A 24,921-nucleotide genomic window follows, 5' to 3' on the forward strand; every position below is an offset into this window, starting at 1 on the left:
GATGTTGCAAAAACAGTTCTTCAAAGTAGTATTGCAAAAGTTCAAAATGCTTACAGTCCATTAATGGAGAGACTTTTTAGACAATTTCAATTCTCTTTCACGTCGTGTTGTTGTGGTACCCAGTCGAACTATACTTTTCCTGGAGAATTTACGAAGATGAAAATGAAACGGCTTAAAGGCGCTGACCTTTCCTTTATAAAACTGTGCCCAATCCTCTCTGCTATATTTCGCAGGGATTAACATGGGGACAGCCAACGAATTCTTTCTGAATGTGGATCAAACAAGGTCGAACCTGTTTCACCGTCGAAGTCGACTTTTCTTGATCTTTTAGCTCCCGAACTCCGATCTTCACTCTCCACTGATTTTTAAATGGCAGTATTATAAAGCTGTCGATGACCTTTTAAACTTTAGGCATTAATTAAAACTCCAGCTTTCAACCAAAAAATGAGATAACAATTCCTTCTCTATTGTCAAATGGTTTCTTTGATGCTTATTACATTTCTTAGAAAAGTAAGCTACTGGATGATCAACCTCATCACCCTCATTACTTTGCATTAATACTGCTCCTGCAGCCTCATCACTAGCATCTACAGCTAATGAAAAAGGTTTTTCAAAGTCAGGTGCCTTAAGCACAGGCTGTTGACATATCATAGTTTTCAATTTTTCAAATGCTTCTTTTTTAAAAATATTTATTTATTAATTTTTAGAAAATTACAAAGAATAAATGTGATGATAAATAGTGAGAAAAATAATATTAACCCTCCCCCCTCCCCCCTTAAACCTTATCTAAAGAGAGAAAAAAAAAGAGAAAGTTTGCCTGGATATCGGAGGATCCCCACATGCTCCATGGAGTTCAAAATAATTTTAATATTTATTTTTACTTTCCCCAATTACTTTATAATTTTATCTTCAAAGGACCTATGTATTTAATCCTATCTTTTGTAGGTATGGGAGCCAAATTTTCAAAAATATATCATATTCATTTCTTAGATTGTATGTAATTTTTTCAAGTGGAATACAGCTATGTATTTCATTAATTCAACAATCCATAGTTAAATATAAATCAGATTTCCAAGTAACTGCGATAACTTTTTTGGCTACTGCCAATGCAATTTTTATAAATTTTTTCTGATACTTATTCAATTGAAGTTTCGGTATTGTCCCTTCAATGTCTCCTAATAAAAATAATACTGGACTATGTGGGAGTTGTACTCCAGTAATTTGTTCCAATAAAAGTCTTAGATTTATCCAAAATGGTTGAATTTTAAAACAAGACCAAGTAGAATGTAAAAAAGTACCAATTTCTTGATTACATCGAAAACATTGGTCAGACATATTTGAATTTAACCTATTTATTTTCTGTGGTGTTATATATAATTGATGTAAAAAATTATATTGTATTAATCTAAGTCGAACATTTATTGTATTTCTCATACTATCAGAACATAATCTTGACCAGTTTTTTCCATCAATTTTAACATTCAAATCAAATTCCCATTTTTGTCTTGATTTATGAATTCCTGATTTAATTGTCTGTTTTTGAATCAAATTATACATACAAGATGTAAATTTTTTAATTTTACCTTTTCGAATTAATATTTCTATTTCACTAGATTTTGGCATCAACGTTGTTTGACCCAGCTTTTCTCGTAAATAAGCCTTTAATTGAAAATAACAGAACAGAGTGTTATTTGATATTTTATATCTATTTTTTAATTGATCAAACGACATCAATATACCTCCTTCAAAACAATCACCTATATATTTAATCCCCTTTTGGAACCAATTATGTAAAAGTTTATTATCTATTCTAAAAGGAATAAGCCTATTTTGAATTAAAGTTCTTTTTGCTAATAAAGATTTCTTTATCTCATCGTCCATAGTTACCTTATTCCATAAATCAATCAAGTGTCTTAATATAGGAGATTCTTTTTTTCCCGTATCCATTTAGATTCCCATTTACATACATAATCTTCTGGTATATTTTCTCCTATCTTATCTAATTCTATTCTAATCCATGCCGGCTTTTCTTCATCAAAAAAAGACGCATTAAATCTAAGTTGATTTGCTTTATAATAATTCTTAAAATTTGGAAGTTGTAACCCTCCTAAATCAAATTTACATGTCAATTTTTCCAATGATATTCTTGACATCTTTCCTTTCCAAAGAAATTTCCTTACATATTTATTCAGTTCTTGAAAAAACTTCTGAGGTAATTGTATTGGTAAAGTTTGAAATAAATATTGCAATCTAGGAAATATATTCATTTTTACAGCATTAACTCTACCTATTAATGTTATTGGTAACATCATCCATTTATCAAGATCCTCTTTTTTTTAATAATGGCAAATAATTTTGTTTATATAAATTTTTTACATTATTATCAACTCTAATACCTAAATATTTTATCCCGTTTATTGACCATCGAAATTAAGTTACTAATCGACATTGATTATAATTTCCTTTGGTAAGGGGTAAAATTTCACTCCTTTCAGATTTTTGGAGAAGGACTTCTGAGAATCGGAGCAAGAGTGAGGAGGAAGCCATTTTGAATTTTACCGGTTTTCATCTGAGTTGAGAGAGGCGGGACTGCGCAGGCGTGTGACGTCGGGCAGTGAAGTGCGGGAGATTTAAAAGGAACATAGCCCGATACACGGGGCAGCGTCATTGCGGGCAGTGGAGTGAGCCGGGAGTAGAGTGGAGGCCTAAGGGCTTTGGCTCAACGGGCTTCGGCAGAACCGGGCGAGGCGAGGAAGACCGGAGCTGCAGAGCTCTCACAGCTAGTTGCTTGGTAAGTATTGGTAAGTAGTCCTGCTTCCTTTTACACTTATGACTTTAAAAGTATTGTTAAATAGTGTGATAGTTAGCTGTATTGGGGCAAAGGGTTCTTGCATAACTAATACTAGTACATTAAATTAACTATATAGCATGGAGCAGGTGATGTGTTACTGCTGCGAGATGTGGGAACCGGTGGACCCCTTTGAGGGACAAGGTGACTACATTTGCAGCAAGTGTTTGTTGCTCGAGGAAATCCAGCTTCATATTGATGAGCTGCAGTCCGAGCTTCAGACACTGCGACACATCAGGGAGGGGGAGAGTTACCTGGACTCTGTGTACCAGGAGATAGCCACACCTAATAGATTAACTAATGTAGATTGCAGTCAAGCACAGGATGATGTGGCTATGAGTGAGGCAAGTAGGGGAATCCAGGAGGTAGGGCTGGAAGAGATGCAGGCCTTGCTCTTGTCCAACAGATTCGAGGCTTTAACTCCCTGTGAGGGCAGGAGCGGGGACTGTGGGGAGGATGAGCAACCTGCCCATAGCACCATGGAGTGGGGGGCCATTCCAGAGGGGGGAGTCAATAGAAATGTTGTAGTAATAGGGGACAGTATCGTCAGGGGGATAGATAGGGTTCTCTGCAACCGAGAGCGAGAGTCCTGAAGGCTATGTTGCCTGCCTGGTGCCAGGGTTAAGGACATCTCTTCTGGGCTGGAGAGAAACTTGCAGTGGGAGGGGGAGGATCCAGTTGTCTTAATACACATCGGTACCAATGACATAGATAGCACAAGGAAGAAGGTTCTGTTACAGGAATATGAGCAGCTAGGGGTCAAATTAAAAAACAGAACCTCAGGGGTAATAATCTCTGGATTATTACCTGAGCCACGAGCAAATTTGGCTAGGTTAAATAAAATTAGGGAGTTAAATGCGTGGCTCAAAGACTGGTGTGGGAGAAGTGGGTTTTGCTTCTTGGGACACTGGCACCAGTACTGTGACAGGAGAGAACTGTTCCGGAGGGATGGGCTTCACCTGAACCAGGCTGGGATTAGTGTCCTGGTGAATCATATAACTAGGGCTGCAGAGAGGTCTTTAAACTAACTAGTGGGGGGGGGGGGGGAGGATTCTAGAGAGCAAATAATTAAAAAGACAATGGAGAATGTAATAGATGTAGGTAAGAGTGGAGGAGTAAAAAGACAGAGTGTGTCAGGAGGGGAAAGAATGTACGGAGATAAGCGTAAAGTTGTACAAAAGGAAAAGGTAGGAAATAAGTGTCAAACATATTTGAAAGTCCTTTATTTGAATGCACGTAGTATTAGGAATAAAATTGATGAGTTGACAGTACAAATAATTATGTATGGTTATGATATTGTGGCAATTACGGAAACATGGCTGCAGGGTGACCAGGACTGGGAATTAAACATACAACGGTATTCGACAATTAGGAGAGACAGGCAAGAAGGAAAAGGAGGTGGGGTGGCTATGTTAATAAAGCAAGAAATCACTGCAATAAAGCGAAATGATATTGGCTCAAAGGATCAGGATAACGAAACAATTTGGGTAGAAATAAGAAATAGTAAAGGGAAAAGAGCAGTGGTGGGAGTAGTCTATAGGCCTCCAAACAGCTGTAACTCAGTTGGTCGGAGCATAAATCAGGAAATAGTTGGGGCTTGTAATAAGGGAACAGCTATAATTATGGGGGATTTTATCTTTCATATTGACTGGACTAATCCAGTGGGACACAGCAGCCTTGAAGAAGAGTTTATTGAGTGTATTCGGGATGGGTTCCTTGAACAATACATTACTGAGCCGACAAGGGGGCAAGCAGTCTTAGATCTGGTCCTGTGTAATGAGACAGGACTAATAAAAAAACGTCCTAGTAAAGGATCCTCTTGGAATGAGTGACCATAGCATGGTCGAATTCCATATTCAATTAGAGGATGAGAGGGTTGGATCTCAAACAAGCGTACTGAGCTTAAATAAAGGAGACAATGATGGTATGAGAGCGGAATTGCTTAAGATGGATTGGGAAAATAGATTAAAGGGTAGATCTGTACTTGATCAGTGGTGTATATTTAAGGAGTTATTTTACAACTATCAAGAAAAATATATTCCACTGAAGAAAAAGTGTGTAAAAGAAAAAATAGTTATCCGTGGCTAAGTAAAGAAATAAAGCAAAGTATACGACTAAAAAGAAAGTTATATAAGGTAGCTAAATCTAGTGGGAAGATTGAAGATCGAGAAGCTTTTAAAGATCAGCAGCAAATAACAAAAAGATTGATTAAGAAGGGGAAGATAGATTATGAAAGTAAATTGGCGATAAACATAAAAGCAGATAGTAAGAGTTTCTATAGTTACATAAAAAGAAAAATGCTGGCTAAAGTAAATGTTGGTCCCCTAGAAGATGAGACCGGGAAATTAATGGTAGGGACATGGAGATGGCGGAAACGCTGAACAAATATTTTGTATCAGTTTTTACAGTAGAGGACACTCAAATTATCCCAACACTCGATAAACAGGGGGCTCGAGGGGGAGAGAAGCTAACTACGATTCAAATCACCAAGGAAATGGTACTTGATAAATTAATGGGACTGAAGGTGGATAAATCCCCTGGACCAAATGGCTTGCATCCTAGGGTCTTAAGGGAAGTGGTGGTCGGGATTGTGGATGCATTAGTGATAATTTTTCAAAACTCGCTGGACTCGGCAATGGCCTGGCAGATTGGAAAAATGCTAATGTAACTCCTTTATTTAAAAAGGGCAATAGACAGAAGTCTGGGAATTATAGGCCAGTTAGCCTAACATCTGTGGTTGGCAAAATGTTGGAATCGATAATTAAGGAAATAGTAACAGGGCATTTGGATAAACATAGCTTAATAGGACAAAGTCAGCTTGGCTTTACAAAAGGGAAGTCATGTTTGACAAATTTGTTGGAGTTCTTTGAGGACATAACATAAAGGGTATGTAACGTTCTCGCTCGGGTGTGACGTAACGCCGAGGTAAACGTCGAGATAAACCAGAATTAATGCAAACAAGGCCGCAGTAAGATTAACCATTTACTGTTCACTCTTCACATTAACGTATGGTGAAAACTGTTGAAAAACAATACAAGATTGGTACAGTGTTTGTTTCCTTCTAAATATCACATTTACATTGTGAATACTTGCAAAGGTAAAACTACAATAACTACATTACATTAAAGTGCAGCATACAGTCAGAATCTAGCTGCTCCATTGACTGCTTTAGATACACTTCAATACAAACTATCCCGACTCTTTAACTGATGAAAACATAAACCTTACCGACCGTCGTTACTTTTAACAGAATCGGCGTTAGCATTTTAACTCAACATATCGATTATCTAACGACTTACAACGTTGCTTTCACTGTGTCTTTGGTGCATAGAGAAAAGCTAGCTGGCGCTATGGTGGCACATGCGAGTGACCCCCACCCTTGCGTGTCTCTCAAACCGGTGATCTCCCACAAGACGCGGCGAACCCGGATGTGACGTCATCGCAGCCGCGATGTATTACAAATAAATTGATTTAAACAATCTTAACTTTAACTAAAAAAATGCTAACAAATTACTAAGCGAAAATATTATAAACTAAATAACTGCCATAAAGGCAGCACAGGGTAGATAAAAGGGAACCAGTGGATGTGGTGTATTTGGACTTCCGAAAGGCATTTGACAAGGTGCCACACCAAAGATTATTACTTAAAGTAAAAAATCATGGGATTGGGGATAATATTCTGGCATGGGTGGAGGATTGGCTTTCTAACAGAAAACAGAGAGTTGGGATAAATGGTTTATTCTCAGACTGGCAGTTGGTGACTGGTGGTGTTCCGCAGGGGTCGGTGTTGGGACCCCAACTCTTTACAATCTATATTAATGATTTGGAGAAAGGGACTAAGTGCAACGTATCGAAGTTTGCTGATGCCACAAAGATGGGAGGGAGTGTAATGAGTGCGGAGGACATTGAAACCCTGCAGGGGGACATAGATAAGCTGAGTGATTGGGCAGACATTTGGCAGATGAAATATAATACTGACAAGTGTGAGGTCTTGCACTTTGGCAGGAAAAATAATAGAGCAAGTTGTTATCTAAATGGAGAGAAACTGGAAAGTGCTTCTGTGCAAAGGGATCTGGGGGTCCTGGTGCAGGAAACACAAAAAGTTAGTATGCAAGTGCAGCAGGTGGTCAATAAGGCCAATGGAATGCTGGCTTTTATTGCTAGGGGGATGGAGAATAAGAACAGGGAGGTCTTACTGCAGTTGTACCGGGTATTGGTGAGACCACACCTGGAGTACTGCGTGCAGTTCTGGTGTCCATATTTAAGAAAGGACATACTGGCTCTCGAGGCAGTGCAGAGAAGGTTCACTAGGTTAATTCCGGGGATGGGTGGGTTGATGAATGATGAGAGGTTAAGTAGATTGGGACTCTACTCATTGGAGTTCCGAAGAATGAGAGGCGATCTTATTGAAACATATAAGATTGTGAAGGGGCTTGATCGGGTGGATGCGGGGAGAATGTTCCCATTGATGGGTGAAACTAGGACTAGGGGGCATAATCTTAAAATAAGGGAATGCCGTTCCAGGACTGAGATGCGGAGAAATTTCTTCACTCAGAGGGTAGTGGGGCTGTGGAATTTACTGCCCCAGAGAGCTGTGGAAGCTACTACACTCAATAAATTCAAAACGGAGATAGACATTTTCCTGGATAAAAATGGCATTAGGGGATATGGTGAGCGAGCAGGTAAGTGGACATGAGGCTAGGTTTAGATCAGCCATGTGATCTCCTGGACCAGTTTTCGATAGCCTGGATGGGTCGAAGAGGAATTTTCCAGATTTTTTCTCCTCAATTGGCAACTTGATTTTTTTTACCCCGGGTGATCACATGGGTTTGGGCGGGATGAATAATAAAATAAAATGGGCGGCATGGTGCCCTGTTGGTTGGCACTGTTGCCTTGTGGGATTCGGTGAAAACTAGAGTTAAGATTGGATCAGCCATGATCTTGTTGAATGGCGGAGCAGGCTTGAGGGGCCGATTGGCCTACTCCTGCTCCAATCTCTTATGTACTTTATACCCTGATACTTTCCCATATTCTTCCAATCTAAAAGATAATCTTTGCAAAGATTGCAATGGGTTTGTTAAATAAATCAAAACATCATCAGCAAATAAATTAATCTTATATTCTTCTTGATTAACTCTAAAGCCCCCAATGTCTGAATCTCTTCTAATTAATTCAGCTAATGGTTCTATTGCCAATACAAATAAAGCAGGTGATAATGGGCAGCCTCGTCTAGTTGACCTCGTTAAGCAAAATGGTGTTGAAATCTGACCATTTGTAGCTACTTTAGCTTGAGGATTAGTATTTAAGGTTTTAATCCATTGTATAAAAGATTTTTCTATCTCATATTTTTCCAATACCTTAAATAAAAAATCCCATTCCAATCTATCAAATGCTTTTTCTGCATCCAAAGCAACTGCCACACTCATTTCCTCTCTTTTTTTGTGCCAAATGAATTATACTAAGTAACCGGGTTATATTATCCATTGTTTGTCTGCTTTTAATAAAACCTGTTTGATCCATATGTATTAATTTTGGTAAATATTTAGATATTCTATTAGATAAAATTTTTGCGATTATTTTATATTCTGCATTCAACAAAGAAATAAGCCTATATGATGTTGGTTTTAAAGGATCCCTATCTTTTTTTGGCAGTACAGTTATGATCGCTGTTAAAAAAGATTGTGGGAGTTTATGCATTCTTTCCACTTGGTATATTAATTCCATAAAAGGAGGAATTAATAAATCTTTAAATTTTTTATAAAATTCAGGAGGAAAACCATCTTCTGCTGGGGATTTATTACTCTGAAGTGATCCTAAAGCTTCTTCAACCTCTTTTAATATAAAGGGCCTATCTAATCCTTTCTGTTCTTCCAAATTTAATTTTGGAAGGGTTATTTGTGATAAAAATTTATCTATCTCAGCAATCTTATTTTGTGATTCTGATTGATATAGTTCAGTATAAATTTTTTTTAAAGTTTCATTAATTTCTAAAGGTTTATAAGTAATCTTATTTACACTTGTTCTAATTGCATTTATTGTTTTAGAAGCCTGTTCTGTTTTCAACTGCCAAGCCAGAATTTTATGTGATCTTTCACCTAATTTGTAATATTTCTGTTTAGTTCTCATAATTACTTTTTCTGTACGATATGTCTGGAGTGTATTATATTGTAGTTTTTTATTAACAAGTTGTCTTTGTTTTTCTTCTGTCATATATCTCCTCATCTAAATCATTAATATATATTGTAAACAACTGATGTCCCAGCACTGAGCCTTGCGGTACCCTACGAGTCACTGCCTGCCATTCTGAAAAGGTCCCGTTTACTCCCACTCTTTGCTTCCTGTCTGCCAACCAATTCTCTATCCACATCAATACCATACCCCGAATACCATGTGCTTTAAGTTTACACACTAATCTCCTGTGTGGGACCTTGTCAATAGCCTTTTGAAAATCTAAATATACCACATCTACTGGCTCTCCCTATCCACTCTACTAGTTACATCTTCAAAAAATTCTATAAGATTTGTTACGTATTCAGGCAACAATAAATATATATGAGTTAGGCAAGGGATTTTATAACAAATAACACGTTTATTAAACACTGAAAACAAACCCCCCAAAAGTAAACAAACTTTAGTTTAACCGGAATTCAGCTGCTGTGCGGCAGATTCACAGTTCTTAATAGCATTGCAGTTCAAACAGTTCTTAAAGCGGTATTGAAAAAAAACAGTTCTTTAAAGCGGTATGCCGAAAGTTCAAAAGCTCACAGTCCATTTAAAAGGAGAGACTTTTTAAGGCGATTTAAATTCTCTTCCACATCGTTGTCCTTCTATCCCCGGCGTCGAACTTTCCCACGAAGAATTTTATGAAATATAACGGCTTAAAGGCACTGACCTTCCTTCCACACTATTCTCAATCTCCTGCTATCCCAGCGGAGATTAACACGAGAACAGTCAAAGAAATCCTTCCGAATGAGGATCACACAAGGTCGAACTTTCCACCGTCGAAAATCGATTCTCCTCGATCTTTATCTTCCAAATTCTTATCTTCACTCTCCACCAGCAAAGAAACCGCTGGCAATGACATTTTAAACTTTTAGGCGTTAGATAAAACTTCATTTTTCAACTAAACTGTGTCATCACATTAAATCACGCAGTGACATAAAGTCATCTTGGCAAATCTAGCCACGAACTGCCCCACCTGACAGGGTGGGTCTTCCTTTTATACCCTGTAAAAAAAAACCTGACACGTGACCTCTACTGGCGGGAAAATGACATCACTCCACCATCACAAGACCATTACCTCAAGTCCAGTATAACTTCAACCCCAGTCACGTGACAAGGGTACCACTGTCACGTGTCACGGGTACATAACACCTCCCTCCAAAAAAAACATTTTTGGTCTTACAAGAACAAAAATTTTAACAATTACTTACAAGAAAAACAAATGTATAAATTATATAACATACACAATATACAATACAGTAGGAGTGTTACAATTAAAAAAACCACTCCAAAAAAAAATTACATTGTACATTCAACATCGAGATAGACAATCAGCAACCACATTATCTTTACCTTTAACGTGAGTTATCACAATATTGTACTCTTGTAACATCAAACCCCAATTTAATAATCTTCTGTTTTTGTTTTTCATCTTACTTAGAAAAACTAACGGATTATGATCAGTGTAAACAATAAGTGGTTTTTGAGTTGTACCAACATATACCTCAAAATATTCCAAGGCTAAAACAAGAGATAACAATTCTTTCTCTATTGTTGAATAGTATCTTTGATGCTTATTAAATTTCTTAGAAAAGTATGCTACTGGATGATCAACCTCATCACCCTCATTCCTTTGCATCAATACTGCTCCCGCAGCCTCATCAGTAGCATCTACAGCTAATGAAAAAGGTTTTCCAAAGTCAGGTGCCTTAAGCACAGGTTGTTGACATATCATTGTTTTCAATTTTTCAAATGCTTCCTGACAAGGCACTGTCCACACAAACTTCACATTCTTCTGCAGAAGGTTAGTTAATGGAAGGGCAACATTAGCAAAATTCTTACAAAATTTTCGATAATATCCTACCATTCCCAAAAATCTTCTGAGAGTTTTTTTTTTTCCCATCGGAGTGGGAATCTCTAAAATTGCCTGAACTTTTGCCCGAACAGGAGCTACCTTACCTTGACCTACAACATAACCAAGGTAAGTCACAGTCGCATGTCCAAATTCACTCTTGGCTAAATTAATAGTCAAGTTAGCTTTTGAAAGCTTTTCAAACAATTTCTCCACCGCAATTATGTGTGCTTCCCAAGTATCATTTCCTGTCACTAAATCATCAATATAAGCCTCAGTATCTTTCAATCCCTGAATCACAGAATTAATCATCCTCTGGAAAGTACCTGGGGCATTCTTCATCCCAAATGGAAGAACATTATACTCATATAACCCAGATGGAGTTACAAATGCAGAAATCTCTACCTCTGTCCGTTAATGGAACACACCAATACCCTTTCAATAAATCAATCTTTGTAAGGAACTTTGCTTTTCCAACCTTATCTACACAATCATCTACTCTAGGAATTGGATATGCATCTGTTTTCGTTACAGCATTCACCTTCCTATAGTCCATACAAAACCTAATACTACCATCAGGTTTTGGCACCATAACACATGGCGAACTCCAAATCGAGTTAGAATGTCTAATAATATCATTCTCAAACATGTATTCAATTTCTTTCTCAGCAAGTTCACATTTTTCCATGTTCATCCTATATGGATGTTGTTTAATAGGTTTGGCATCTCCAACATCTACATCATGTGAAGCTATAGTAGTCCTTCTCGGAACATCTGGAAACAAATCCTTATACTTAAAAATCAATTCCTTCATCTGATGTTTCTGCTCTAGCTGTAAATGTGCTAATTTCTCATCCATATTTTCCAGAATGGCCGAATTAGGTAACCTAACAGAAACAATGTTAGATTTAGAATGAAAGTCAGATGAAACATCTATCATGTTCCCAGTTAAATCAAACTCATTCTCACTAACCACAACAGTCACAGTATCAGATTGTTTCCCAAAATATGGTTTAATCATATTTATGTGGCAAAGTTGTGTTGACCTTCTACGATCTGGAGTTTTTATTACGTAATCCACATCATTGATTCTAGACACAATTTCATAAGGACCATGAAATCTAGCTTGTAAAGGATTTGTCTGCACTGGGAAAAGAACCAACACCTTATCTCCAGGCTTAAACATCCTCATCCTAGCTTCTTTATCATACCAAGTTTTCATTTTCTCCTGAGCCAACTTTAAATTTTCCTTGGCTAAGCTACAAGCTTTATGTAACCTGTCCTTAAATTTCAAAACATAGTCCAACAAATTAGTGTGTACCTCCTTACTAATCCACTGTTCTTTCAATAAAGCTAAAGGTCCTCTAACTCTATGCCCAAACACAAGTTCAAATGGACTAAAACCTAAAGATTCCTGTACCGATTCCCTTACTGCAAATAAAAGTAAGTTTCTACTCTCATCCCAGTCACTTTCATTTTCCACACAATATGTCCTAATCATATTCTTGAGGGTAGAATGAAACCTCTCCAAGGCACCTTGCGATTCTGGATGGTATGCAGATGAAGTGATTTGCTTAGCTCCCAATTTATAAACTATCTGTTGAAACAATCGAGACATAAAATTACTGCCTTGATCAGTTTGTATTTCCTTAGGCAATCCAAAATAAGTAAAGAATTTTATAAGAGCCTTCGTCACAGTTTTAGCTTTTATATTCCTAAGTGGTACTGCCTCTGGAAACCTAGACGAAGTACACATGATAGTCAACAAATACTGATAACCAGTTTTTGTCTTTGGTAATGGACCAACACAATCTACACTAACTTTAGAAAACGGTTCACCGAATGCTGGAATAGGTTGTAATGGAGCTACCGGTGTAACCTGATTTGGTTTACCCACAATTTGACAAGTATGGCACGTCTTACAAAACATCGCAACATCTTTTCTTAGACCAGGCCAGTAAAAATGCTTTAGATAGATAGATAGATACTTTATTCATCCCCATGGGGAAATTCAACTTTTTTTCCAATGTCCCATACACTTGCTGTAGCAAAACTAATTACATACAATACTTAACTCAGTAAAAAAAAATAAATATGATATGCATCTAAATCACCGTTTCAAAAAGCATTAATAGCTTTTAAAAAGTTCTTAAGTCCTGGAGGTAGAATTGTAAAGCCTAATGGCATTGGGGAGTATTGACCTCTTCATCCTGTCTGAGGAGCATTGCATTGATAGTAACCTGTCACTGAAACTGCTTCTCTGTCTCTGGATGGTGCTATGTAGAGGATGTTCAGAGTTATCCATAATTGACCGTAGCCTACTCAGCGCCCTTCGCTCAGATACCGATGTTAAACTCTCCAGTCCTTTGCCCACGACAGAGCCCGCCTTCCTTACCAGCTTATTAAGACGTGAGGCGTCCCTCTTCTTAATGCTGCCTCCCCAACACGCCACCACAAAGAAGAGGGCGCTCTCCACAACTGACCTATAGAACATCTTCAGAATCTTGTCCACAGTTTTCCTTACCCCTTGATGTCCACCAAAAGGCACACTATGAGCTAAAGTCAAAATCTCATTCCGAAAAACTTTAGGAACAACCACCTGATAAACAACATTCCATTCCTCACTTGTAGGAATTGTAGGCGACCTCCACTTCCTCATCAACACTCCTTTTTCCAAGTAATATCCTACTGACACCTTCTCAATTTCACTACCTAGTAAAGCTTGTTCCCTTAATTTTATAATCTCAGGATCTCTATTCTGCTCTGCTATCATCTCCTTCCGAGACAGAGATAAATCTTCATAGTCAGACTTACTCCCAGAATCTTGTTCAAACAACAAAGGTAAGAAAGTCTCTGACACATCCTGTATTGCGTACAGTTCTGGTCACCGAATTATAGGAAAGATATCAATAAATTAGAGAGAGTGCAGAGACGATTTACTAGGATGTTACCTGGGTTTCAGCACTTAAGTTACAGAGAAAGGTTGAACAAGTTAGGTCTCTATTCATTGGAGCGTAGAAGGTTGAGGGGGGATTTGATCGAGGTATTTAAAATGTTGAGAGGGATAGATAGAGTTGACGTGAATAGGCTGTTTCCATTGAGAGTAGGGGAGATTCAAACGAGAGGACATGATTTGAGAGTTAGGGGGCAAAAGTTTAAGGGAAACACGAGGGGGTATTTCTTTACTCAGAGTGATAGCTGTGTGGAATGAGCTTCCTGTAGAAGTAGTAGAGGCCAGTTCAGTTGTGTCATTTAAGGTAAAATTGGATAGGTATATGGACAGGAAAGGAGTGGAGGGTTATGGGCTGAGTGCGGGTAGGTGGGACTAGGTGAGATTAAGTGTTCGGCACGGACTAGGAGGGCCGGAATGGCCTGTTTCCGTGCTGTGATTGTTATATGGTTATATGGTTATATCCTCAAAACTCGAATCCTGAGTTGAACAGTCAGGAGTAACAACATCATTCTGCACATCAATTTTTTTAGCCATAGCTCTAGTCACAACACGGGAAGAATCTGTGTTAGAATTCATCTCTGGTTCCTCTGACTCCATTGTCAAATGTACTTCAGGAAAAACTTGTCCACCTGCCAAGTCATTACCTAACAAGAAAGAAATACCCTTCACAGGTAAGCTATGCTGTAATCCTACTTTAACAAATCCTGTAACTAGCCCTGACTTTAAATTTACTTTATGTAAATGTATAGGCATAAAATCACTTCCAACACCTCTTATGTAATTCACCTCACCAGTATCACTCTCTTCATTAAACTTCAACACATTGTCTAACATCAGTGATTGAGAAGCTCCAGTATCCCTAAGGATTTTTATTGGCACCAGAGTAGATCCCTCTTTCAAGGATACAAGCCCTTCAGTTATAAAATGATCATATCCCTTTCTAACTTGGTCAGACTCTAACAAATCCTCATTTGTGTTTACGAAACCCTGTAACTTTACAGGTGCTTCAGTATGTTGCACACAAGCATCTGGAACTGCTTCCTTCTCTTTCTTTTTCAATTTGAAACAGTTAGCTATTACATGGCCAAGCTTCTTACAATAGTTACAAATAAGACCAAACTGTCTTTCCTTCACAGGTTTTCCTTCCTCCTTACCTCTCTCATTAACCTCTGATTTAATTTCTGATTTACCTTGAGTCTCCATATTATTTTTCCTCTTAAAAATTCTACCCTGAGGAAATTTATTCTTATGGATTAAAACATACTCATCAGCTAATCTAGCACAGTCCTGCAATTTATCCGTATCCCTCTCATTTAACTAGGTCCTTACTTCAACAGGAATGCTTCTTTTAAATTCCTCCATTAAAATCAGCTCTCTCAATGTATCATAGTCTCCATTTACATTTTTAGAAGAAACCCATCTCACAAAATACATAGCTTTATCATAGGCAAATTCCACATAAGTCTTTTCCACAGACTTTTTCAAACTCCTGAATCTTTCCCTATAATCTTCTGGGACTAATTCGTATGCTTTGAGAATATTCGTTTTCACAATATCATAATCTAATGCTTGCGCAGCAGTTAAAGCTGTTTAAACTTGTGCTTTGACTTTAATTACACTCTGTAACCACACTGACCATTTATCTTTCGGCCAGTCTGATATCCGAGCAATAGTTTCAAAATGTTGAAAATATCTTTCCACTTCTGTTTCACTAAACGGAGGGACCAATTTAATTTCTTGGCTAGCAACAAACGGTTTTTTAGAATCAGAAGACTGATTCCCAGACCTTAAATTCGCCATTGCATATTCAAACTCTCTCTCTTTCTGTTCAGCTTCCAATTGCTCCAATTTCCAAGGCTCCAATTCTGCTTTACTTTGATCCAACTTCATTTGTTCAATTTGCAACTGTATCTCCAGATTACTTATTGGAAACGATTCTAAAATCGATTCATCAAAATCACCCGAAGCCACAAAGTGTGATGCGATTTTTCTCTGTATTACAGCCTTTGATGTAGTCTTCAAAATACCTTTAAGTTGCAATCTATTAGCAATCTCAGATACTTCAGTTTGTTTCGCCTTCGCTAACAAATCCGCGTCGGGCGAATCCAGAAACTCATCAATATTCATTGTTGCCGAATACCACTCACAAGCCAATCAAACAAAAGGATCGAGCATTCCCCGTTACCAAAACACCGATTCAAAAGTTAACAAGCATTTAAACTCAAACGATCCAATCCCGGACGCAGCCCCCATATTTATGTTACGTATTCAGGCAACAATAAATATATATGAGTTAGGCAAGGGTTTTTATAACAAATAACACGTTTATTAAACACTGAAAACAAACCCCCCAAAAGTAAACAAACATTAGCTTAACTGGAATTCAGCTGCTGTGCGGCAGATTCACAGTTCTTAATAGCGTTGCAGTTCAAACAGTTCTTAAAGCGGTATTGAAAAAAAACAGTTCTTTAAAGCGGTATGCCGAAAGTTCAAAAGCTCACAGTCCATTTAAAAGGAGAGACTTTTTAAGGCGATTTAAATTCTCTTCCACATCGTTGTCCTTCTATCCCCGGCGTCGAACTTTCCCACGAAGAATTTTATGAAATATAACGGCTTAAAGGCACTGACCTTCCTTCCACACTATTCTCAATCTCCTGCTATCCCAGCGGAGATTAACACGAGAACAGTCAAAGAAATCCTTCCGAATGAGGATCACACAAGGTCGAACTTTCCACCGTCGAAAATCGATTCTCCTCGATCTTTATCTTCCAAATTCTTATCTTCACTCTCCACCAGCAAAGAAACCGCTGGCAATGACCTTTTCAACTTTAGGCATTAGATAAAACTTCATTTTTCAACTAAACTGCGTCATCACATTAAATCACGCAGTGACATGAAGTCATCTTTGGCAAATCTAGCCACGAACTGCCCCACCTGACAGGGTGGGTCTTCCTTTTATACCCTGTAAAAAAAACCTGACACATGACCTCTACTGGCGGGAAAATGACATCACTCCACCATCACAAGACCATTACCTCAAGTCCAGTATAACTTCAACCCCAGTCACGTGACAAGGGTACCACTGTCATGTGTCACGGGTACGTAACAGATTCGTCAGACAAGTCTTTCCTTTCACAAATCCATGCTAACTTTGTCCGATGATTTCACCTCTTTCCAAATGTGCTGTTATCACATCTTTGATAACCGACTCCAACATTTTCCCCACCACTGACATCAGACTAACCGGTCTATAATACCCCAGTTTCTCTCTCCCTCCTTTTTTAAAAAGTGGGGTTACATTAGCCACCCTCCAATCCTCAGGAACCAATACAGAATCTAAGGAGTTTTGAAAAATTATCACTAATGCATCCACTATTTCTTGGGCTACTCTGGGATGCAGACTATCTGGCCCTGTGGATTTATCTGCCTTTAATCCCTTCAATTTACCTAACACCACTTCCCTACTAACATGTATTTACCTCAATTCCTCCATCTCACGAGACCCTCGGTCCCTTACTATTTCCGGAGGAATATTTATGTCCTCCTTAGTGAAGACAGAACCAAAGCAGTTATTCAGTTGGTCTGCCATGTCTTTGTTCCCTATGATCAATTCACCTGTTTCTGACTGTAAAGGACGTACATTTGTCTTAACCAATCTTTTTCTATTCACATATCTGTAAAAGCTTTTACAGTCAGTTTTTATGTTCCCTGCCAGCTTTCTCTCATAATCTTTTTTCCCTTTCCTAATTAAGCCCTTTGTCCTCCTGTGCTGGTCTCTGAATTTCTCCCAGTCCTCAGGTGTGCCGCTTTTTTTTTTGCTAATTTATATGTTTCTTCTTTGGACTTGATACTATCCTTAATTTCCCTTGTCAGCCACGGGTGCACTACCTTCCCTGGCTTATTCTTTTGCCAAACTGGGATGAACAATTGTTGTAGTTCATCCATGTGATCTTTAAGTGCTTGCCATTGCATATCCACCGTCAACCCTTTAAGTATCATTTGCCAGTCTATCTTAGCTAATTCACATCTCATACCTTCAAAGTTACCCTTCTTTAAGTTCAGAACCTTTGTTTCTGAATTAACTATGTCACTCTCCATCTTAATGAAGAATTCCACCATATTATGGTCACTCTTACCCAAGGGGCCTCGCACGACAAGATTGCTAACTAACCCTTCCTCATTGCTCAATACCCAATGTAGAATGGCCTGCTCTCTGGTTGGTTCCTCAACATTCCTATGCAATGGCAAGCATTTAAAGATTGCATGGATGAACTACAACAAGTGTTCACCCCAGTTTGGCAAAAGAATAAACCAGGGAAGGTAGTGCACCCGTGTCTGACAAGGGAAATTAGGGATAGTATCAAGTCCAAAGAAGTAACATACAAATTAGCCAGAAAAAGTGGCACACCTGAGGTCTGGAGGAAATTCAGTGTCTAGCAGAGGAGGATAATGGGATTAATTAGGAAAGGGAAAAAAGATTATGAAAGACAGCTGGCAGGGAACATAAAAACTGACTGTAAAAGCTTTATAGATAAGTGAAAAGAAAAAAATTGGTTAAGACAAATATAGGTCACTTACAGTTAGAAACAGGTGAATTGATCATAGGGAACAAGGACATGGCAGACCAATTGAATAACGACTTTAGTTCTGTCTTCACTAAGGAGGACATAAATAATCTTCCGGAAATAGCAGAGGACCGAGGGTCTAGTGAGATGGAGGAACTGAGGGTAATACATGTTAGTAGGGAAGTGGTGTTAGGTAAATTGAAGGGATGAAAGGCAGATAAATCCCCAGGGCCAGATGGTCTGCATCCCAGAGTAGCCCAAGAAATAGTGGATGCATTAGTGATAATTTTTCAAAACTCCTTAGATTCTGGATTAGTTCCTGAGGATTGGAGGGTGGCTAATGTAACCTCACTTTTTTAAAAAAGGAGGGAGTGAGAAACCGGGGAATTATAGACTGGTTAGCCTGACATCGGTGGTGGGGAAAATGCTAGAGTTGGTTGTGAAAGATGTGATAACAGCATATTTGGAAAGAGGTGAAATAATCGGACAACATCAGCATGGATTTGTGAAAGGAAAATCATGTCGCGCGAATCTTACAGAATTTTTTGAGGATGTAACTAGTAGAGGGTCACAGTTTAAGGATAAAGGCGAAGCCTTTTAGGACCAAGATGAGGAAAAACTTCTTCACACACAGAGTGGTGAACCTGTGGAATTCTCTGCCACAGGAAACAGTTGAAGCCGGTTCATTGGCTATATTTAAGAGGGAGTTAGATATGGCCCTTGTGGCTAAAGGGATCGGGGGTATGGAGTGAAAGCAGGTACAGGGTTCTGTGTTGGATGATCAGGCATGATCATACTGAATGGCGGTGCAGGCTTGAAGGGCCTAATGGCCTACTCCTGCACCTATTTTCTATGTTTCTATGTGTGGAATATTAAAATCTCCCACAATCACAACCTTGTGCTTACTACAAATATCTGCTATCTCCTTACAAATTTGCTCCTCCAATTCTCGCTCCCAATTAGGTGGTTTATAATACACCCCTATAAGTGTTACTATACCTTTCCCATTCCTCAATTCCACCCAAATAGTCTCCCTAAATGAGCCCTGTAATCTATCCTGTCAAAGCACCACTGTAATATTTTCTCGAACAAGTATTGCAATACCCCCCCCCCGCCCTTCTGAAGCAACGAAATGCAGGAATATTTAGTTGCCAATCACACCCCTCCTGCAACCATGTTTCACTAATAGATACAACATCATATTTCCAGTTATCAATCCATACTCTAAGCTCATCCACCTTTCTTACAATGCTCCTAGCATTAAAATAGATGCATTCAAGAAACTTTCCACCTCTTCCTCTCTGTTTATCCCTAACGGTGCAAACAACTTTATTATCTCTTTTTTTCCCTTCTCCCCTACATCTTTGGTCTGAGCGCTCCTACATCAGGGAGGAAGTTCAAATCAGCTCTGTGTTAAATGTTTAACCATCACGGTGACTGAAGGCAGCTGCAGGTTCATGAGGGACTGTGACTGTCAGAATCTGCTGTTCTTGCGGCTGCTCATCGCACCCAGGACTGAACCCTGGTCAGTGAACATTGGAGGAGTCTGTTTTACCGATGTTAGCCTTAAACTAGACTGGCATTTAATATTGTGGATCTGTGAACGATAAATCAGTTCTGTATCAAATCCCGTGTCTCAGGTTCTTACTGTTTCTACCACACTCACAATGTACAATAGAAAGACCACTCAGCCCATCTGGTTCCTGCCCATGTTTCTGTTCCATATCAGTATATCAAAATCACTCCCTGCCGTTCCCCTCTCACTCTCCCTGAGATGACAGGTTGCAACTAGTCACCACTCCGTGGGATAGGAGATTTCCTGTGAATTTCATGGAAACTTATAAATGCACAACACATTACAGATGCTTTGTCCCACTTTGCTGTGCCGCCCATGTATCTTACTCTAGAAACTGCTTAGAATTACTCTACCACATAGCCACCCATTTTCCTAAGCTCCATGTACCTATCTGAGAGTCTCTTAAAAGACCCTATTGTATCCGCCTCTACCAACGTCGCTGGCAATTCATTCCACACACACACCACTCTTTGCTTAAAAAAGTTAGCTCTGACATCTCCTCTGTACCTACTTCCAAGCAGCTTAAACCTATTCTCCCTCGTGTTAGCCGTTTCAGCCCTGGGAAGAAGCCTCTGGCTATCCACACGACCAATGCCTCTCATCATCTTATACACCTGCATGAATTTCCTGCATAATTTTCTCCGGGCTGAATAAGACGATGAGCTCACTGTGGTTGTGACGTTCTCTCTCTCTCTCCTTGTGTCTGACGTCACAGCCCCGCCTCACTCAGGCACTTAAAGCGACACTCACAGTAAGCCAAACTGCGGTCTCATAACACAATGCGCATCTAAAGTCTGACAGCAGACTAGCGAGTGAATCTTCGATGGAGCGGAATCAGAAACCAAAGTGTTGCCAGCCTGAGTCAGGGCTTTGGGGCTCCAGAGAGAGATGGGGTCTGCAGTTTACCAGGAGGAGGAGGAATCAGACCAGCAGGATGTGGCTACAAAAGAAAGATCAGAAATATTTGGAAACTGGTTCACCGAAAAAAAGGTGGTTAATTTCACGCAGCAAATGTGGAGAGCAATAAAAAGACAATGTTTAGACCAACCCCCTTCAGCATGCCTAGCCTGTATACACCGCTTCTTAGTTGCTCTCTGAATTGCAGAGTTCCTCCAGCGTTCTGTGTGTGTGTCTCTGTATTTCCAGCAACTGCAGAATCTCCTGTGTTTTATAACTGCATTTTACTTTGGCATTAGATACACGTTGATATTGAGTATATTGTTTATGGGAGCCGCTTTCTGCGTTGAAACAGCTACAAATTTTTTCTATACACACTATATAAAAAAAAGAGGTATGGACATTGAACCGGTGCTTGCAGAAATGGTTAATGGCACCGTGATTACCCATAGGGCCATGCGTTAAGAATTTTGCTGGTGCTGAAGTGCCGATGAAATGCGCCGGCGTCAGGCTGAGGACGTCCCCGAGTATCACGCATGCGCGCAGTACACAGAAGGCCTTGAAAATGTCGGGTGCAGGTAAGAGCGATTCTCCGTGTTTTTATCTTAAACACTGAATTCACAACAATTCCTGTGAAATCTGGTCACCGTGGCCAACAATCCCGGGGCAGTCCTGCTCTCGTCCCTGTCTCTCAGCACCACGATCCGGACACGGGCCCTGGGGAGCTTCCGGCTGCAGAGTGAATGGGAACCGATGGATCTTTCTGACAGAGCTAAGCTCCAGCTATAATAAAGGCAAGGATTAGGAACTGAGAGAAAGGGAACAAAATCTTTTACATCACCAGTTGATAAAATCACCTTTGTTCTATCTCCAATCACTAATAGGAGAAAATCTGAAGATGCTGGAAATCTAAGCAACACACTCACAAAATGCCGGCGAAATTCAGCATAAGTACTCTTTTCCATAGATGTTGCCCGGCCTGCTGAGTTCCTCCAGCATTTTGTGTCTGTTGCTTGTTCTACCTCCTCTTGTTCTGGACTTTTCTACCCGTGAGAGCATGTTTTGTCCCATTCTCTCTGAGTACATAATGATATCAAACACCTTTGCCCTGGGCAGCAAGTAGCTTTCACATTACACATGTGCCAGACTCCATTGAGACAGACTACTGCCCTTCCCTTCATATTCATTGGCATTGCCATCACTGAGCTCACCACTGTCAGTCATTGGGGGAGGCTTCAGGGGAATACAGAAACTGGTGATACTTGTGTGTATTCTGGTGTTGCAAAAGTTGCTGGAGAATTTGCAAGTGGGAAGAAGTGAAGTGATATTTGGAAATCTGACTTTTTAAAGTGTAACTTAGCAAGTAAACCACATATGGACAATATGCAAAAACTTTGGTGAGAAAATCCTTCATTACTCATTACAGGCCTGCTACATACGTTGTGTGAGTGTGCAGATGAACTGGATCGAACCCAGAGGAGATCAAAGTTCCTGTTGACAGTGATTTGCTCGCTGTGAAAATGAATACCTCTCTATAAAAAAAAAATCACTGTGCACATCTTGTCACTGGGTAAAAAAAAATGCACAGTGCAAGACTTATGTACACACTGGTTATTACAAATTAGAGGGGGTATTGGAGGGAAGATGGGGAGACCGGTAGTTCCCTGATGCCCTCACTTACAAGAAATGCATCCAGCTGCAGCTTGTAACCCTGCACTTTAAGGAGTTGGAACTTGAAACACATATGGGGATTGATGGTCATTTCAGATACCAGCACTCTGCCCAGTCAGGAGATGATTTCTCTTCCAACTTCGGTTTAACCTCACTGTAACAGTGCGATACCAAATCAAACCTAGGCAACTCAAGTAATCTCATCTGAAATGTTGTCCTACATCCATTGATGGATTTTGTAAATCTTTTACAGGTTAAAAATGAGAAGGAATTCGTCTCCAGGAATCTCAAAATTGTTGTCTCTGTCTGGATATTTAAGAAGTGGAGCGAGGGATTCAATCGACCATCCTTCCTGCTCAGACTGTGGGGAGGGATTCACTTGGTCATTTGAACAACTAGCAAGCCCGGCATTTTACACAGGAGAAAGGCCGTTCACCTGCTCAGACAGTGGGAATGGATTCACTCGGTCATTTCAACTGAAGGTACATCAGCAAGATCACACTGGGCAAGGCCATTCATCTGTTCTGTGTGTGAAAAAGGATTCAATCTGTCTTCCCACCTGTGGACACACCAGTCAGATCACACTACACTGGGCAGAGGCTGGTCATCTGCTGAATTTCGGGGAAGCGATTCTCTCGGTCATCTGACCTAATGGCACACCAACGTGTTCACACCAGGGGGCAGCCATTCACCTGCACAGTCTGCGGGAAGGGATTCACTCAGTCATCCACCCTACTGGAACATCAGCAAGTTCACACTGGGGAGAGGCCATTCACCTGCTCAGTCTGTGGGAAAGGATTCACTCGGTTAGCTAACCTACAGAATCACCAGCGAGTTCACACTGGGGAGAAGCCATTCACCTGCTCAGTCTGTGGGAAGAGATTCACTCAGTCATCCACCCTACAGATTCATCAGCGAGTTCACACTGGGGAGAAGCCATTCACCTGCTCAGTCTGTGGGAAGGGATTCACCCGGTCATCCAACCTACTGGTACATCAGCGAGTTCACAGTGGGGAGAGGCCATTCACCTGCTCAGACTGTGGGAAGGGCTTCACTCAGTCATCCAACCTACTGAGTCATCAGCGAGTTCACAGTGAGGAGATGCCGTTCACCTGCTCAGAATGTGGGAAGGGATTCACTCAGTCATCCAACCTACTGGTACATCAGCGAGTTCACACTGGGGAGAGGCCATTCACCTGCTCAGACTGTGGGAAGGGCTTCACTCAGTCATCCAACCTACTGGTACATCAGCGAGTTCACACTGGGGAGAAGCCATTCACATGCTCAGAATGTGGGAAGGGATTCATACTGTCATCCCACCTACAGAGTCATCAGCGAGTTCACACTGGGGAGAAGCCGTTCACCTGCTCAGAATGTGGGAAGGGATTCACTCAGTCATCCAGCCTACTGGTACATCAGCGAGTTCACACTGGGGAGAGGCCATTCACCTGCTCAGACTGTGGGAAGGGCTTCACTCAGTCATCCAACCTACTGGTACATCAGCGAGTTCACACTGGGGAGAAGCCATTCACCTGCTCAGTCTGTGGGAAGGGATTCATACTGTCATCCCACCTACAGAGACACCAGCGAGTTCACACTGGGGAGAGGCCATTCACCTGCTCAGTCTGTGGGAAGGGATTCACTCAGTCATCTAACCTACAGAATCATCAGCGAGTTCACACTGGGGAGAGGCCGTTCACCTGCTTAGACTGTGGGATAGGATTCACTGACACTTCCACCCTGCAGAGTCACCAGCGAGTTCACACTGGGGAGAGGCCATTCACCTGCTCAGTCTGTGGGAAGGGATTCACTCAGTCATCCCACCTCCAGAGTCATCTGCGAGTTCACACTGGGGAGAAGCCGTTCACCTGCTCAGTCTGTGGGAAGAGATTCACTCGGTCATCCAGCCTACAGAGTCATCAGCGAGTTCACACTGGGGAGAAGCCGTTCACCTGCTGAGAAGGTGGGAAAGGATTCTCTCAGTCATCCCACCTGCTGGCACACCTGTCAGCTCACAATGGGGAGTGGCCATTGTTATGAATCCCTAGGTTTCGTTTGCTGTGGACTGTCATTTTAAGACAGACAGAGAGATTAAGAAGGCAAATGTGTCTGACTTGCAGCTTGTTTACATCGCGTGCAGCTTGTTTAGTTTTAACCGAGGACACAGACACTCAGAGTCAGATGGAGACGAAGGAGGAAAAATGGAAGAATCGAAACCAGGGAACTAGAGGCCAAGGGTCACTGTTTGGAACTTTCCTTTGCCCACAAGGGTGGGTTAATTATCGATTCACCGTACATCGAATGTGTGGTTGTCACCTTGTTTGATCCATAGGAGTG

General features: G+C 40.3%; 1 pseudogene; it reads left to right on the plus strand.

Annotated features, from left to right (window-relative positions):
* LOC140721355 (uncharacterized) overlaps positions 1 to 24,624 on the plus strand; it is a 36,871-nt pseudogene extending 12,247 nt beyond the window's left edge.
* The last annotated feature ends 297 nt before the right edge of the window (positions 24,625 to 24,921 follow it).

This window comes from Hemitrygon akajei, unplaced genomic scaffold (assembly GCF_048418815.1).
Source record: "Hemitrygon akajei unplaced genomic scaffold, sHemAka1.3 Scf000054, whole genome shotgun sequence".
NCBI classification, from domain to species: domain Eukaryota; kingdom Metazoa; phylum Chordata; class Chondrichthyes; order Myliobatiformes; family Dasyatidae; genus Hemitrygon; species Hemitrygon akajei.